Source organism: Panthera onca, chromosome B2 (genome assembly GCF_046562875.1).
Source record: "Panthera onca isolate mPanOnc1 chromosome B2, mPanOnc1 haplotype 2, whole genome shotgun sequence".
NCBI classification, from domain to species: Eukaryota; Metazoa; Chordata; class Mammalia; order Carnivora; family Felidae; genus Panthera; species Panthera onca.
The window spans coordinates 6,665,029-6,681,988 of NC_138343.1; positions in this window are offsets into that span (position 1 = coordinate 6,665,029).

The following is a 16,960-nucleotide window of genomic DNA, read 5'->3' on the forward strand; positions in this document are numbered from 1 at the left end:
TAAAGCAAGCTCTGAGGAATGAGAACCGTGAATTTCACTTGACCCAAAGTCCCACAGTCTCCAGAAGTCTCAATTTGGAGACATTTTCTGTATGTAAACAGGGGATCTGTTGAACCCAGGAGGCACATGGATGAACTTCAAGGTGAGGGAAAGGGAGAAGAGAGAGCCACGAATCTCTGCAAATGTACATAAATATTTTTTGAGGCATGCACGTTACAGACGGACTGTCAATTGCCTTGACCGGCTATTCAAAGCGGTCCAAGACAAAAATTTTTAAGAATACTAGTATATACTTATTTTTTTTTTATTATGAAAGATTTTCAACATACACAGAAATAGAGATGAAAGTAACAAACCCTCGTGTATCTGGAACCCAATTTCAAAAGTATCAGCATTTTGTCAATTCTATTTTGTTAGCTATATCCCTCACCACTTTCGGTCGTGTTTTCGAAGACATCACACACACCACTCGTAGTGTGCAATTCGTCTTTAGCTTGTATCTCTGCTTTCTCTGCCCTCTTACTCATTCCACACATCAGTGTGGGGTCTTCTGGAAGCTTCATCCTCCCCCTCACGGCAGTGATCAAACACTCTGAAGAGCTAGGGGGTACTGGGCATTCGAGACTTTCCAAACACACCTCCAAATAATCTCTCAATTTTTCTCTCACGGGAATACGTTAGAACTTCTGCTGCCAACAACTTTGTCCATGGAATAGGTCGTGAATGTTTGCATGTTGAGGACTGGGATCACCCATGATCCCTTAGAATTACTTTATTCCACACTTCACCTCTCCACATTTAACCACTCCTTAAAGGACAGCTGACATTTTGTTGTGTCTCTGCAGAATATCTTACGTTGGTAAGGGATCAGACTCTACGGTATCCTCAGATACCCGTGTCTTTTACGTACACGGTTGTCATTCTGACAGTGCAGCTACAAAATTCGTTCTGCATTTTGTATAAACTTTTAAACACGTGCTAATCAGAAGCTGCCGACTTTCATGTCTATTTTCTCTTTTCTGGCCAGCTGTATGCTAACTCTGCTATACAACAGGCAAATCCCATACCATGAGTGTTTTGGCCGGTGGATTTGTCAGCCTGAATAACCTGAATAAGTTCTGGAGGTAAACAGGAGTCAGTCTGTTGGCCCTGGGACCCAACTATGAGTAGACAAGAAAAGAAGTAACAGGTGTCCGATACATAAATCATTGCAAAACTAGTTTCTTACCTATTTTCTAAATCCCAGTGACAATGCAATAAGACAGATAATATTACTGTTATCATTAGCATTTCCATCATTACTGGTATTGGAATTTTTTACTTGAAGGGACTGATACACAGAGGGAATAAAACTCTTAGACATAGTTACATGGCTTGTAGACGTTAAAATAAGCTCTATCTGATTAAAATCGTATTGCTTGTTGCATGTAACACAATGGGTCTTCAAAGGTTCCATGATGACCCTATACATTTCTCCAACACCTAATCCAAACCACCCATGATCCCTTATTCTACCCCAGAGCCACCTGCTTCCCAGGTCAATAATAACATTTAAGTCAATGGAATGAATAATCAGTATTTTTGATTGTGCATACATTTGGTCATATGACAGCGATCAATAATCAGTTTTGAAACCTGCTTTGTGGACGACAGAGTCACTGACCGACATCACCACCTATGCCTCAACAGAAGGATTCCCTCTCTCTGTCTCTGTCTCTGTCTGTCTCTGGATCTTAAGTAGATTTCTCAGTGACCTACGGATAATTGCCAGCTTTATGGCAGGGTCTATTCTGAGAACTTCAATGGTCAAATTGAAAACAACCAAAATACAGCCTATATCAGTTTAGTTCCAGACCGAAATATGCCCAGGGTAGTATGTCTTGTCTAACACAAACAGAAAAAAACAGGTAGGACCTGATACTTCTCTTGGTGTAAACTTGATAACTGGCCCTTTAAGTATTTTTACTCAGCAAACTGTAAATGGGGTTGTGACAGTTTATGTATTAATTTGTAGAGTTTGGTCCAGTTACAAATGAACACTGAAAAGTATTTTTTGACAACTTATTAAAAATTTAAGTATGATTCCAAACCCTCAGGCCACTTGATTTTTCAAGTTAAAGTTTCTTCTGAAATAGCAACACATGACGGCTGTCAAAAACCCAGAGCCATAACAGCTCTAGGCTACTTCCCAAAATAAAATACCCGTCCCTATCAGTCAGCAAAGTGCCGGTGCCTTGTTGTACACGGCTTCCTTTAAAGGTTGATAACTCCTGCCATCAAAATGTGCCTGCAGCTTGGCTAGAAAAGACCGGCTGCACATTAACAATATGAAACAAATTATACCTTGTCTATCGAAGCAACAAAACAAGAGTGGACGGCCTGCTTTTGATAAGCAGATGGGTAAGAAAATGACTTACCCTTTTCAAACGAGCAGTAAAGTCATCTTGCAAATATTTCAGCAAGAAACGTTCCCTTGCTTTGTTTCCTCCTCTTGGAAAGAGGGGCATGAGCAGAGAAACTCGGTGTTATTGAACACCTCTTCTGTGTGCTTTCAAATTTTCCTGTTCTGGTAAAGTGGCTGATTCTAAGAAGAAGGGATTTTTTCTAGCTCTGGGAGCTCGTTTGAGATCGGGAAGAGGAAACAAAATTAAAACAGAAAAATATAAGTACTTTCCTTGAGAACTGTCTTTCTTATTTTAAGAAAATACGCTTTTTGAGTTTTATACCTGTGCCTTTCAACCAGAATGGTATCATCTCCCCGGGGAATGTTTGCACGTGTGTGTGTGTGTGTGTGTGTGTGTGTGTGTGTGTTAGGGGGTTCTCTTGGTTTTCCTGCTTATTGGGGGTAAGGGTGCTCCTGACACTTAGGGGGCAGAGCCAATGATGCTGATTTCACTGCATTGTGCCAGACTGTCCTGCTCCATGGTATGTCAATAGTATCCCCCCCCCCACCCCAGTGAGAAATGCTGATCCCCACCATTTGGTGGGTATTTATTTTATGTAAACATGACATGAAATCTTATTTGTAATCTTATTAATGGTGCCTTGACATAAATATGTAAAAAAAAAAAAAGAATAGAAAGGATTAATGGTAGTTTCTTCCTCCACGAATCAAACAAACTCAGGGATCTGTTATTACTACTGTTACTGCTGTATTGTCAGTGTCTGGGCCAGTCTCAGAAAAGGAAATGTCCCCCCCATGATGAACAAGTTATAGTTCGTCTCAAAGACACATGGTTTGTGATTTAGCTGTCATTTCCCGAAGGAAAGTTCCTTGCCTAGGTGCAGCATAGCTTACAAATGACCATCTTTATTTCATCTGTTATTTTTGCAAAAAGGTACTCAGGACGTGTAATGATATTCAGAAACAATTTGTAATAGTTCAGTTATCCATAAAATACTCCATGTCCCACCCCAAGGAAAGTAGAGTTGCCTTGTGCATGAGTGAGCAAGTTCCCTCCCATTCTTGGGGGTCGCTGGTAAGTTCACACTGGCCTTGAAAAGGAAACTCAGAATTAAGCTGGTATGAATGTAAGAAAAGGGATCCGCGTAAGATCAACCTGAAATGGGTGTTTCTTAGGCTCTCTTTTATTTCACAAACACCCTTTCCTGGTTGCATAAGCCACCCTTTGCATAATTCACCCTCTTCCCACTGCCATGAGACAATGTGAAATGGAAGGTGTTTTGTTATTTTCCTTTCTTTTCATTCATCTTTTCAGTTTTTACTCACTCAAACCCTGTGTGGTTCAGGACCAGGCTCTCCCAGGCCACAGAACGTCTTTGGCAACCTCATCTGTTTCTCGATGAAGATTTGCTTGCTTGCTTTCCTTTCAACTTCGTGTTCACTGTTGTTCTTTATGACTCCCTCTCAAGGCGCGTCTATAAAGTAAACAACAAATTCATACCTGACTTTATTCCTGCATCTTCTGTGGCTCTCTTGAAAAAATAAAAAGACAAACACACTAGGTACTAAAGAAAATCCCTCTCTAAACACAAATTACCTAGAATATGTCAAAAGTCATTTGACTAGATTCTCCCTACCGTCTGTGAAGGGCTTGGAAAACTGCCTAAAATCAGTGGGACGTGGTAACAAGACCTAAAAATGTGGGCTAATGTGCGGGCTGTGTGAAGAAGGGGGTGATGGATGATATAAATACCTAGGGAATATTAAATCATGAACTGAGGTCGATAATGAATGCGCAGAATAAACCTGGAAGTCATCAAATGACAATGACTTAAGGACTAAGGATAGAGGAGGGTAACATCGATGGTGGAGGGGCAGAGAGAGAGAGGGAGGCAGAAGATCCGGAGTGGACTCCGTGCTGACAACAGAGAACCCGATGCGGGGCTCGAACTCACGAACCGTGAGATGACCTGACCCAAAGTCGACTGTTTAACCAACTGAGCCAGCCAGCGGCCCCTAGAGGACACAGTCTCATAAGACGGTGTGTTAACAATCAGCCTAGGAGAAGATTTTGGAACTCTAAGTCCACTAACTTTGGTTCTGACTACTGTGTTTGGTAGAATGTGAGGAAAACAGTCATCAAATAAAAAGCTTGTTGGGTGCAATGAGTGATCAAATGATTAAAAGGTGCAAACTCCTGTTATAAGTTCTGGGGGTGTAATGCACCATGCGGTGACTATAGTTTAAAAATTAAAGGGACACCTGGGTGGCTCAGTCGGTTAAACTTCCGACTTCAGCTCAGGTCATGATCTCACAGTGGTTGAGTTCGGGCCCCGTGTCAGGCCCTGTGCTGACAGTCCAGAGCCCAGAGCCTGCTTCAGATTTTGTGTCTTCCTCTCTCTCTCTGCCCCTCTCCTGTGCACTCTCTCTCTCTCTCAAAAATAAACAGTATAAAATTAAAAATCAAAATAAAATTTGAAGTTTATACCTTCTGATCATCTGACCACTCATTTCCTGTCTCCCCCCCACCCCCACCCCTGTGCCAATCACAGATCTGTTCTCTGTATCTACGAGCTTTGTTTCCTTTACATTCTGCATACAGGTGAGATTATACAGTATTTGTCTTTTTCCATCTGACTTATTTCACTTATTTCACTTATGCCTTTGAGGTCCATCCTTTGTTGTTGCAAATGTCCGTATTTCCTTCTTTTCCTTGGCTGAATAATATTCCATTATGTGTGTCACGTTATATATAACTATATATGGTTAGATGTTTCTCATGTTGAAGCTCGAACCTATATCAAAATAGTCAGAAAATGTGGGAACCAGCAGAGGCTTGAGTGGCTGTAAACTGGAAAGAGAGTGTGTGCCTTTTTCTCTCATTTACATAAAGCAGGTGAGATACAGAGCTATTAGCGATAGAACCACACTTTGGTTCTTCTCTATGAATTGGTAGCTACACGTACCCTCAATGCAGTTGAAGTTCAAAGCCTTATGCAAACCATACCATGTACTTTTCTCTGTCCACTGTCCCTCACCACCCGTCTCATTATTAAGGTAAAGTGGAGGATAGGAAGAGAAAAACAGAGTGGACTTTAAGCCTCAGTCGACTGGTTTACTTTACTCAAGGGAACTCTCTGAGCCAAAGAAACCAAGTTCAAGACCAATCACATCATTATGCTACGGCACATTATAAAAGAAGGTATATGTTGAAAGTCCCCAATCATTCATTTGAGTCATTTTGAATGTCTTTCTCCTCTGAATTTAAGTTGACCTCTTTGTTTCAGTTCCTGTTTTTTTTTCTTGTTTGTTTTTTGTATTTTGTTTTTATTTTAAGGTAATATAGCTGTTTGTATGTCTGTATTTTGTAATATTTTCTTTGGGTTTTGGTTCAAATGATGAGATATCTTCTGGAACATTGGTTTGATTCTCATGAGAACAACAGATTAGATTTGAGTCAGATTTAACCGACTCCAGGCATAGAGCACCTGCAACATGCCTGAGCCGACGTCCCTCACGTGAATCCCACCACATCTATGTGATGAGTTTTATTAAGCGCATGAATATTTTCCTTCGAGGAGCTCGTAAACTAAACAACCAGGAATCCACTGTCTTTCTCACTACAGCAAAGCTGACCGCGCAAAGGCTTCCACCGTTGTAAGTCTCCAGCCCATTTGTGTTATGTTGCTTTTAAAATAGAAATGACAGTGGTTGTGAAGAATCACAACGTTTTGGACGTACAGGGAATTCAACAGCGTGTGTGAGGAGATAGACGTGTGCGTGCACTCACACACACTCCCCCTGGCTGTGTGTGGTTCCTGGTGTGGTGGCTAAAGAGGAATGTTGTCAGAAGCAGAGGAATTGTTTTTAAGAGTAATCACTTTGAAACAGGAAGTGTTTTACTTGTTCTTGTTTTTTCTCTTTTTTCTTTCTTTTAAACAAAGGGGGACTTGTTTATAGCAGCTCCGATATATTTTGTAACACATCATTAAAATGATCCAAACCAGGCCGTTCTCAAGAGCCAATTTTTTAGGTAATGATGGAATTGCAATACACAGGAGCCAGACAGCTTTTTCTGCTGATTCAGTCAGATCTGGGGGGGTGGGGGGGGGGAGGTGGGAGGGGGCTTGTATACACATGGTTTTCTCCGAAGACAAAATTAATAATTTTAAAAGCTCCTAAAATATAAAAAGGAATATCCTAGGACTCCAAATTAATAGACCTATCTCAACATGTATTTCTGTCTGCATCAGAGGATCTAAATGATTATCTGTTAAATGGCAGTGATAATTTAATTTAATTAATTTAATTTAATTTAATTTTGTTTCAATTTATTCTATTTTATTTCATTTTTAATGTTTATTTATTTTCGAGAGATACGGAGACAGAGCATGAGTGTGGAAGGGGCAGAAAGAGAGGGAGACACAGAATCCAAAGCAGGCTCCAGGTTCCGAGCTGTCAGCACAGAGCCCGACGTGAAGGCTCGAACTCATGAACTATGAGATCCTGGCCTGAACCCAAGTCGGCTGCTTAACCCACTGAGCCACCCAGGGGCCCCAGTGATAATTTTAAAGTGCACTGGATACCTAGTTTGATTTTTCCGACACGTCCCCAAACTTGACAGTGTAGCTTTTTTCTTTCTTTTTTTAATGGTTTGGGGGAAGAAAAGTCACTATTCAGTGTGTGATCTCTAAGTTCATTCTAAATGCCAGTTTTTCATTATTATGCAAAAATAAAAGCACATGTGCCTAGACATTTAGCATCGTCACTTTAACTCACACATTTCCCGTCTCTGCTGTTTGGAAAAGAAACCCTGCAAATATACAGTACCTTGTGTATATTCTTTTTTGTGTGCCTGCCAAGGGATGGGTTCTCGCTTCTGTTCCTAGACAACAGAGATGTCATCAGTTGTTATGAGAAAAGACAAGTTCCTAAATTCAGACCTTGAAGGAGAAAATCGTTTTACTTCACCTTTCGTAAGGATTTCATTTGTAAATGTTCCTGTCAATGAAAACATACTGAAGAAGACAATGACTGAACCTTGCAGCAAAACAATGTGGCAGAAGGAAATTACGCAGTGGCAGAGCCTGGAATGCTGGGATTTGCTATCTGTAGAGACAAGAAGGCTTTCAAGATCATAAATCTCTCCTACAATCTCATCATTGAGTAAAGGTCACCTACCTTTTGGTATTCAAACCAACCCTCTTTCCATTTAAAAAAAAAAAAAAAAAAAGGAGCTCAACCACACAATGAATGGGAATGTCTTAGAGTATAACTCAATTAAGTTTCACAAAAGCAAGTGGATAGAAAATCATAAAACCTACTGAGAGAGACAGTGACAGAGAGAGAGAGAGAGAGAGAGAAATTGAGAGGTCAAAGGCAGCTATACAAAACCAACTTTAGTTTACTCTAGGTTTGGTCCTTAACAGTCCCCCCTTTCTTATTTTCACAGGTACATGAAGAAGAAAGCCCACAGGACATCAAGAGAAGGGCACAGCAGTATCCTCTGAAAACAGGTAAAAGGTGGGATTGAAACTACCTTCTGATGTCAATTTTTTTTTTTTTAGTGAGAAAGCATATGTGCAAGATAGAGAGAGAGAGAGAGAGAGAGAGAGAGAGAGAGACTCTCAAGCAGGCTCCACTCTCAGCACAATCATAACCTGAGATGAAATCAGCCACTCAATTGATTTTGACCCCCAGGCACCCCTCGACCTTCTGATTTTGAACAAAGAAGAGACTTATCTGGAAATCTTGGGAATACAATAGGCAGTCCCCTATCTGCCATTAGGTTCTGCAATTTCATTGCCCCACAATCAACCACGGTCTGGAAGCAGGTGAGTGTCCTTCTGACGTAAGGTCACTAGGTCACTAGTAGCCTGACACTAGGTCACAACGCCCGAGTCCCTCACTTCACTTCTCATCATGTGGACATTTCATCATCTCACGTCGTCACAAGAGGAAGGGTGAGTACGGTACAGCATTTTGAAGGGGAGAGAGACCACAGTCACTAATTTGATTACAGTATATGGTTACAATTGTTCTATTTTATTGCAGTTATTGCCGTCAATCTCTTGCTGGGAGTAATTATTTATAAGTTAAACTTTACCATAGGTATGTATGCATAACACAACCGCCTGTGCTAAGATTTAGTATGTTTTTATTAAAATTCACCTTGTTTTGCTGAGCCCAGTTGCTGGCTGATGCAATGAATTTGTTGTTACTTCCAATTCATGGCATATACGTAATGGATGTTCAAAAGAGAGGGGGGAAAGGCAGAGGAGGAAATGAAATATTGCAGATGACACTTGTATTGGGCTTTGAAAGATAAGCAAGATTTCAATAAATGAATATCGCAGAGAACTTTATATATATTTTTTCCTATCCTATTGTATACTTTGCTGCCTATCACCTCCTTCACCAATATCCGCCAAAACATATCTTACACACAGTCGTCCTAGCCGTGAGACAAGAAAAATAAAAACACGAAATGTCGACACCACCACCACAAAACGTTGTCTTTACGATTTTACTCTTTTTAGGCAGCTGTAGAGAATTCAAGAAACACACAACGGAAGGAAGGCAATTAATTTGTGAAGCAAAAATCTCACTTACAAAGACGGTAATAAAAGATCCATAATGATAAAAAAAAAAAATAGGTTCTCACAAGGGTGATATTACGTACCTGTTCGTAGCTCCTGCCCAATGTATTGAAAAATGTGAGAGTTTAGGAGGGGGGTTGCTGTCAAGATAAATGGAAAATGGTGCTTGTCGATGGCAACACAAACTGGTGCGACCACTGTGGAAAACAGGTGGAGGCTCCTGAAAAAGCCAAAAATAGAACTACCCTATGATTCAGCAATTGTACTACTAGGTATTTATCGAAGAAATACAAAAACACTAATTCAAAGGGATACATGCACCCTGATGTTTATAGCAGCATTTGCCAACAAGAGCCAAATTATAGAAAGAGCCCAAATAGTCATCGAATGAGGAGCGGATCAAGGAGATGTGGTGTGGAGTTATTTCTAGAGAGTGTTGTAAGCCCTGGGAAAGCGAGTGGGTTAACTGCTGACGTGTGAGCGATGTTCTGGTCCCAAGGATGTAGAAAGCGATAGCACTGTGAGAACAGAGTCCCATGATCCCCCAGGAGCCAGTTAGGGAACAAACCCAGTGTAATTGCTTAGCGGCCCTTGGAAACCGCACAGCTGCCCTGCCTGCTTTCACGTAAACACCAGAGGTGCGTTTGGTCTATGTCTTGAGGCTCGTCGTGTTTTCCTTCCGTGCTTTAACGTGCTTTAATGTTTACACCTGGTGAACATGAAATAAAGACTATGTGCGGTTTGCTGCTGCTGTTTCTCCGGCAGAAGCACCCTGCACGTCCGCTCAGTCTAAGTGTCCGAGAGCTTTTTCAGTTCATAGCTATAATCTGGTACGTATGCACAATGGAATATTACCCAGCCATCCAAAAGAATGCAATCTTGCCATTTGCAACAACATGGATGGAGCTAGAGAGTATTATGCTAAGTAAAGTACAGAGAGACAAAAACCATCTGATTTTACTCATCTGTGGAATTTCAGATATAAGACAAATGAGCAAATGGGGGGGAAGAGAGAGAGAGAAACAAGCCAAGAAACAGACTCTTGGCTCCAGAGAACAAACTGATGGCTACCAGAGGGGAGGTGGGTAGGGGAATGGGGGAAATAGGTGACGGGGGTTAAGAAGGGCGCTTGTTGCAAGGAGCACCGGGTGATGTATCCAAGTGTGGCGTCACTAAACTCTATACTTGGAACTAATATAACACTAGATGTTAACTAACTGGAATTTAAATAAATGCCTAAAAATTTGGAGGACGCCTGGGCTGCTCAGTCGGTTAAGCATCCAAATCTTGGTTGGGGCTCCATTCATGACCCCATACCCGAAAAGGCTTATCCTGCTCCAAATGTCAGTATCAACCCCATTGTGAAATAATGGTAGCCGTGAAATGGCTTCTTAAAAGATCAGACAAGGTATGGCGGACCCAGGGCTCGAACTCTGCCTCCGTGTTTTGGACCGAACATTCACTTCTTGAAGCTTTACAATTCTTTATATGTGAATAGTGAGGTGTTCTAGAAACACTGTTTGTAAGAAGGGGATTTATTTTCAGTTTTCACTTCTGCTTTTAGTTTCCATGTGGCTTACTTGGCATTTCACCTGTGCCAGCCAGTTGTGTCTTCTTCTACGAGCAGGGATTTAGACAATGTCAGGAAATGAAAGGGCCAGATAGAAACCGTGTGTTCGGGCGTGGAAATTCTCAAGGATGTACACAAATGTCATTTCACCGAGTAAACGAAAGAAGTGCAGGGGCAAGCCTGGGTCTACTGTTTTATGATAACTTCGGTTTCAAAAGCAATATCCTATGAGCTATAGACTCTTCACTGTTTGACTTTGAGAAAATCAGTAGGAAGTGTTTATATGTGTGGGTGGAAAGGGCCTTTTATGAGGAAAGTATATTTATTATTATCCTCCCTAATAAGATTATGTCACCAGACAGGATTTGGGGGGGAAATATTCCAAGAATCAAGCTTTACAAAAAACATAAATGTTGAGGGAATCCTGGAACAACTGAAATCCTGGGATTCTGCGTATTTCTGGAAAAAAAATATTGAATATGCACATAGGTCTATAACAATCCCTTGGAAACAAAAAGTGAAAACATATGCACATAAACAAGAAATAGCCTTCTTTGTAAATACATATTTTGGCTTATAAACATGCTTATGAGCATAGTCCACACATTGGAAATGTATGGTTTTTTGGAGTATCTACCAAAGACTTGAAAAAGGGGCTGTCTTTGGCCCTTTTTCCTTCCCCACTGATTAATTTACTAGGGGATACTGGGAAAATCCCTCATTTTTCCTGTGTGTCAGTGTTTTCACTTCCACGAATACATCTTGGAGCCAGAGACAAGGCGATCTCTGCCTGCGGATAGTAACAAAGAGCCTAATAACTTTTAACCAAAGAGGCATTGTACTTTGTTCAGTTTATCAATAATGTATCTTTGGATATTCTTAGGATGTTGGCATCTATTTATTTCAGGCCATTTGCTTTTTATTTTTGTCTTCGTTTTATGGGCTCACACACGGTCTAAGTTGAAGTAGCTGAGAAGATTTCTTAGATCAGTTCTGCAGCAATTGTCTTACTTCATGTTCACGGCTCCTTTGTTCCTTTCTCACATGACCTCAAGATTCCCACAGAGGCACCTGGAAGCCAAGGTCGTACATTTGGGAAGTATGTCACTTTTTCCTCTGCGTTGATCTCTCATTACTTACCTATATCTGTGCTCCATTGCTCAAAATTAATGTACAAGGTGGACCAAACAGAAAATTAAGAAGGGAGCCGAGATGATTAAGCAACAAAACAAATACTATAGAATATAAAGTGCTCAGCAGTTCAGCTGACTACAAAGACTCTCTGTACAACATCAATTATACAGAACCTTTATTTATCATCTTTTTCTCATCTTAGTATTTCCCATTTAAAATTAATCTTAGGGGCACCTGGGTGGCTCAGTCAGTTAAGCGTCCGACTTCAGCTCAGGTCAATGATCTGGCGGTCCATGGGTTCGAGCTCTGCATCTGGCTCTGTGCTGACAGCTCAGAGCCTGGAGCCTGCTTTGGATTCTGTGTCTTCCTCTCTCTCTCTGCTCCTCTCCTACTCACACACTGTCTGTCTCTCTCTCTCTCTCCCTCTCAAAAATAAATAAGCATTAAAAAAATAACAATAAAAATAATTTCATACGATTGTCTTGGTTCTTTAAAAATAGCCTCCAGCACCCTTATGTTTTTTTTTTCCTTTCTAAACCACACCAATTATAAAAATAAACTGACAAAATCGCAGACAAAAAAAGAGGAAAGCCCCAAACATATTTAAAGATGCAATTCCACAAGGGCAGAAGGATATTTTGGTCCCTTGGGATAGCGTTGCCTTAACTGCAGGAGGAAATGCCTTGATGGAAAGGATGGTGGTGAACTGGCGGAAAATGTGATGTCTTGAGCATTCAGAGGCCAGTTTGACAGGAGAAAGTAACTTCAGTGGAATGACTCAGACCCGGGTTGTTTCCCGTGAAAATTTGGTGATAGTCCCCACTTGGCTTATATGCAAAACCATCAGGACTGTTCAGCCATAGCCACCAGGATAAAATCTTCCATTTTCACATGCAAAACTGGTCTAGGTAGCTAAGACGGCATACTTATTTCTGGCAACTTCCAATCCTATGTGAAGTGTGTAACTGCTAAAGACTTTGTATCTGATGTTTGTGCATGGTTGCTGGTGAGGAGTAATCACTCACTATGTGAATAATCTCACTTCAAACAGAGGACAGAGGCTAGAACTCAGTAGGGAAGAATAATGACTAGCCCTTCAAACAGGGCTATCAAGAAAGCATAGTACCAAGCGCTATGGAATAGACAGGAAAACTATTTTATGGGTAAGACACAAAGGGTACGTGTGAGCAAGCATCCAGGTGGGCTCAAGATCTAGGGTAATACACTCCTCCCTAAAGGTGAAAGGTAATAGGGAAGGAAACGCTAAATGCAAACTTTCCCTCCTTTATAATTTTGCCTCCAGGTGGCTCTGAGTAAAAAGATTCTTGGAGATAATTATGGACTTTGGGCCTGCGAAGTCTCAGTACCGTATTTATTAATTCCTGTTTTTAAAAAAATCTTGTGAATTGAACATCTGAAATAGACTTTGAAACAGGATAAATCTATTTTAATGTAGGTATGATGTTGAACAGAAAAAAATCTCTAAATTGTACATTTGTTGATTTTTCTTTTTTATACCTGGTTATTCTAAGAGTTTGAATTTTAAAAATTATGTGTACCTCTAGTGGCATAGCTGACTTTTATAAATATTTACTTAGTTCCATATCTACTTACACTTATAAAACAAAATATAGGAAGCTGGAAGGTTCTTCTTAGTGAATGCATAAAAAAGGCTGAGCAACCAGTCACTTTGTATTAACTCACATCTCTGGCCAAATCAGACCTCCTCAGCATGGCCACATAGACACGATGATAAGGCAGGTTTCTGCCAACATTGAAATTCACAAATAGACAAGGTTCTATGATGGCTACTTCTGAGAATTCCGCAATAGAAAGAAATACATAATCTTTGACCATAAGATTTTTAGAAAGTTCAGAGATTTTAGAACCATCCAACTAACCAAAGTGGAAGATTTGGGAGAAAACCAGAATTTATCAATTTCCTTCTCAAATTAAAAATATATGTTCAGGGCACCTGGGGGGTGTCAATTAGTTAAGGAACCGACTTGATTTTGGCTCAGGTCATGACCTCACAGTTTGTGGTTTTGAGCCCGCACTGGCAGTACAAGAGCCTTCTTGGGATTTCCTCTCTTTCTCTCTCTCTCTTTCTCTCTCTCTGCCCATCCCCTGCGTGCGCATGCTCTGTCTCTTTCTAAAAATAAATAAATTTAAAAAAATATATATATATGTGTGTGTGTGTGTGTGTGTGTGTGTGTGTGTGTGTATTCAATGACTACTATTTTGGGCATTTGGTTAACTTTTTACTGAGTATTTTGGCTAAAATTTCCCTTTGAAATTCCGCTGAAACATTCTCCCTTACCACCATCAGTTCCATAGAATCCTAATTCCTTGTAGCCTATATTATTTCAAAATATAATTACTGCCTTGTTTCTGCCTTCTCTTACAGTAGACTATTTTAGAAACCACTTCCAATTGAATGTCTTATTCATTTAAAAATGTTAAAGTATTTTTAATTATTGAAAAAATGGGAGAATACAGAAAAGAATAAAAAAGAACATATTAATCATCCAAAACTTCACAGCAGAGCAAACCAGAGTTAATATTTGGTTTATTTCTGTTCAAACATCTCTAATAATAAATCTACATTTACAGGGATATTTCACAAAATTGAGATTGATTTGAATATATTGCAATCTGATTTTGTTTTAACTGTGCAATGTATCAAATGCATTTTCATGCGTTAACTATGACTTGAGACATGTTTTAATGGCTTTGAATTATCTCAGCATATGCAACAAATATTATTGTTTACACATACAGACAGATTCAAAATTTTCCCATTACAAATAACACAACAATAATCGTACATGTACATAAGTTTTTAATTTTTAACAAGCTCGCTGAAGCAGAACTATTGGCTCTAAGTTTATGAATATAATTTTTTTAAGTTTTTATCTAATTGCGACAACACCCACAAAAGTCCCTCGGTGTCACTTGGCTAATCTTTCTCACCGTGGCTGTTGCGCATAGATGGGATGCAATCTTCTTTCCTAAACTGGATTGTTCCAGAGAGAGAAGACCATGATCTATAACTTTGGTAATATCTCCGACTAATTACGGTCTCAATACACTTATCTCACATAAAGACTCTCCAGTCTCCATCCCTTCTCCTGACTTTTTCTGAATAGGAAGGAATTTATCCCCAAACTTGCTAAAATACATAGGCTTTAAGAAGACATAGTCCAATGTAATTGGTTCAGGCGGAGACATTTTACCCGACGCAGTTGAGAACTGAGAACGCTGGGCTGAGAACGAGGTGAGAAATAGAGGTGGACCGTGTCCGTGGTAGGATGAACAGTAACCTCCCACGCGCTGGATTAAGCAAGGGCATGTGGCTCTTGGGTCGTGGAGCATCTGTGCTGCTTCCTGATGTTACGACGCACTCCTGTTTCCCAGCTTTGCTTTCAAGGTATTTCTCTGCGCTCTGACTCTGTTTGGAAAAGCAGCGGGGGTGCGAGATGATGGTGGAACCAAGATCTGGTTTGAAGACGGTGTGGAGAGGAAACGTCCACTACAGCAACACCTTCGTGCCTCACCTGCACCACCCACCACGCTCCTTGGGTCTTTTTCTTTCGAAGGTGAGTAAAAGAAGCCTTCACCGCATTGCATTTTTCATGAAAAGTGTATTCGTGTACTTCCAAGTTGTCACTGATGATGTATATAACTTGCTCAAGTGAAATAGTTTTCTGTCGGCAAAAATGGGATGGAATGAAATATATCGTAATTTCTCCCAATAAAATGATGAAAAAAAGTTCTCATTTTAATGCGTTTTGATACAGCAATGAGGTATTCAGAAGCAAGTTAGTGTTGTTAGGTGAGGATTGAGGTGTATAATCATGTGGGGAAAAAAGCAGATTACAGAACACTTACGGTCATAATTAAGTGTGTGCGTGTGTATATATATATACATATATATACGTATATATATATACATATATATACGTATATATATATACATATATATATATACGTATATATACGTATACGTGTGTGTATATACATATATATATATATATATATATATATATATATATATACTCTGAAAGCATATAAAACACAAATTTTCTAGAAGTAACCGATGTTTTATTTTAGGCATATATACCTTGGTTTAAAAAATGCATTTTGGGGCGCCTAGGTGGCCCAGTCTGTTAAGAATCTGACTCTTGATTTCCACTCAGGTCATGATCTCACAATTTGTGAGTTCGAGTCCCGAGTTGAGGCTCCACACTGACAGTACTGAGCTTGCTTGGGATACTCTCTGTCTCTGTCTCTGTCTGCCCATCCCCCACTCGCTCTCTCTCTATGTCTGTCTCAAAATAAATAAACATTTTTTAAAAATGAATGTTGCCAGATTTCGCTTAAATTGTTTAGACATGTAGGACTTCAGCTGTAGTCCTAAATGTGGAGGTTGCCCAGTTGTGGAAATGTAACATCCATTGGGTTACCTGCAGGGTACAGAGGGGGACAAGGCCAAATACTCTGGCTACAACCAGAGTTGAAAGAAATTATTTTCTTTCTTCAAGTTTTCTCATGCTAAAATTTTCTAAGTAATGATTCCCAGGTTAGCAAAGAATCGCTTCTCACTGAAAAATCTTACAGGAAAAACATGCTTTTTCTACCCTACTCCCCCCTGAAAGTGTTTAAATTTATCGATTCAATATCCATCTGGAGCTTCCCACATTTGCTTTTGTCCTTGACAATAGGAAGAATATTATCATTACCTCTGCATGCACAGACGTAGTCTGAGGTTAGAACTTTTCTTGAACAAATACAAGGGGATTAAAAGCATCATCTCTCCTGGTAAAAATATCAAAGCTTCTTTTTTGTATAAACAAGTGATGATTAACAGTGAGAACACTTCTGAGTTCACATGCGTGATGTTTAGATCAATTGAAATTTCCTAAGTCTAATGAAATAATGAAACATGTCATTCTAGTTAGACCATTTTATTTTTTTTTATTTTTATTTTTATTTTTTTATTTATTTTTGAGACAGAGAGAGACAGAGCATGAACGGGGGAGGGGCAGAGAGAGAGGGAGACACAGAATCGGAAGCAGGCTCCAGGCTCTGAGCCATCAGCCCAGAGCCCGACGCGGGGCTCGAACTCACGGACCGCGAGATCGTGACCTGAGCCGTAGCCGGACGCCCAACCGACTGAGCCACCCAGGCGCCCCTAGTTAGACCATTTTAAAATAAAAATATGGGCATGTTTAGTTGGTCATTTTGTTCGCT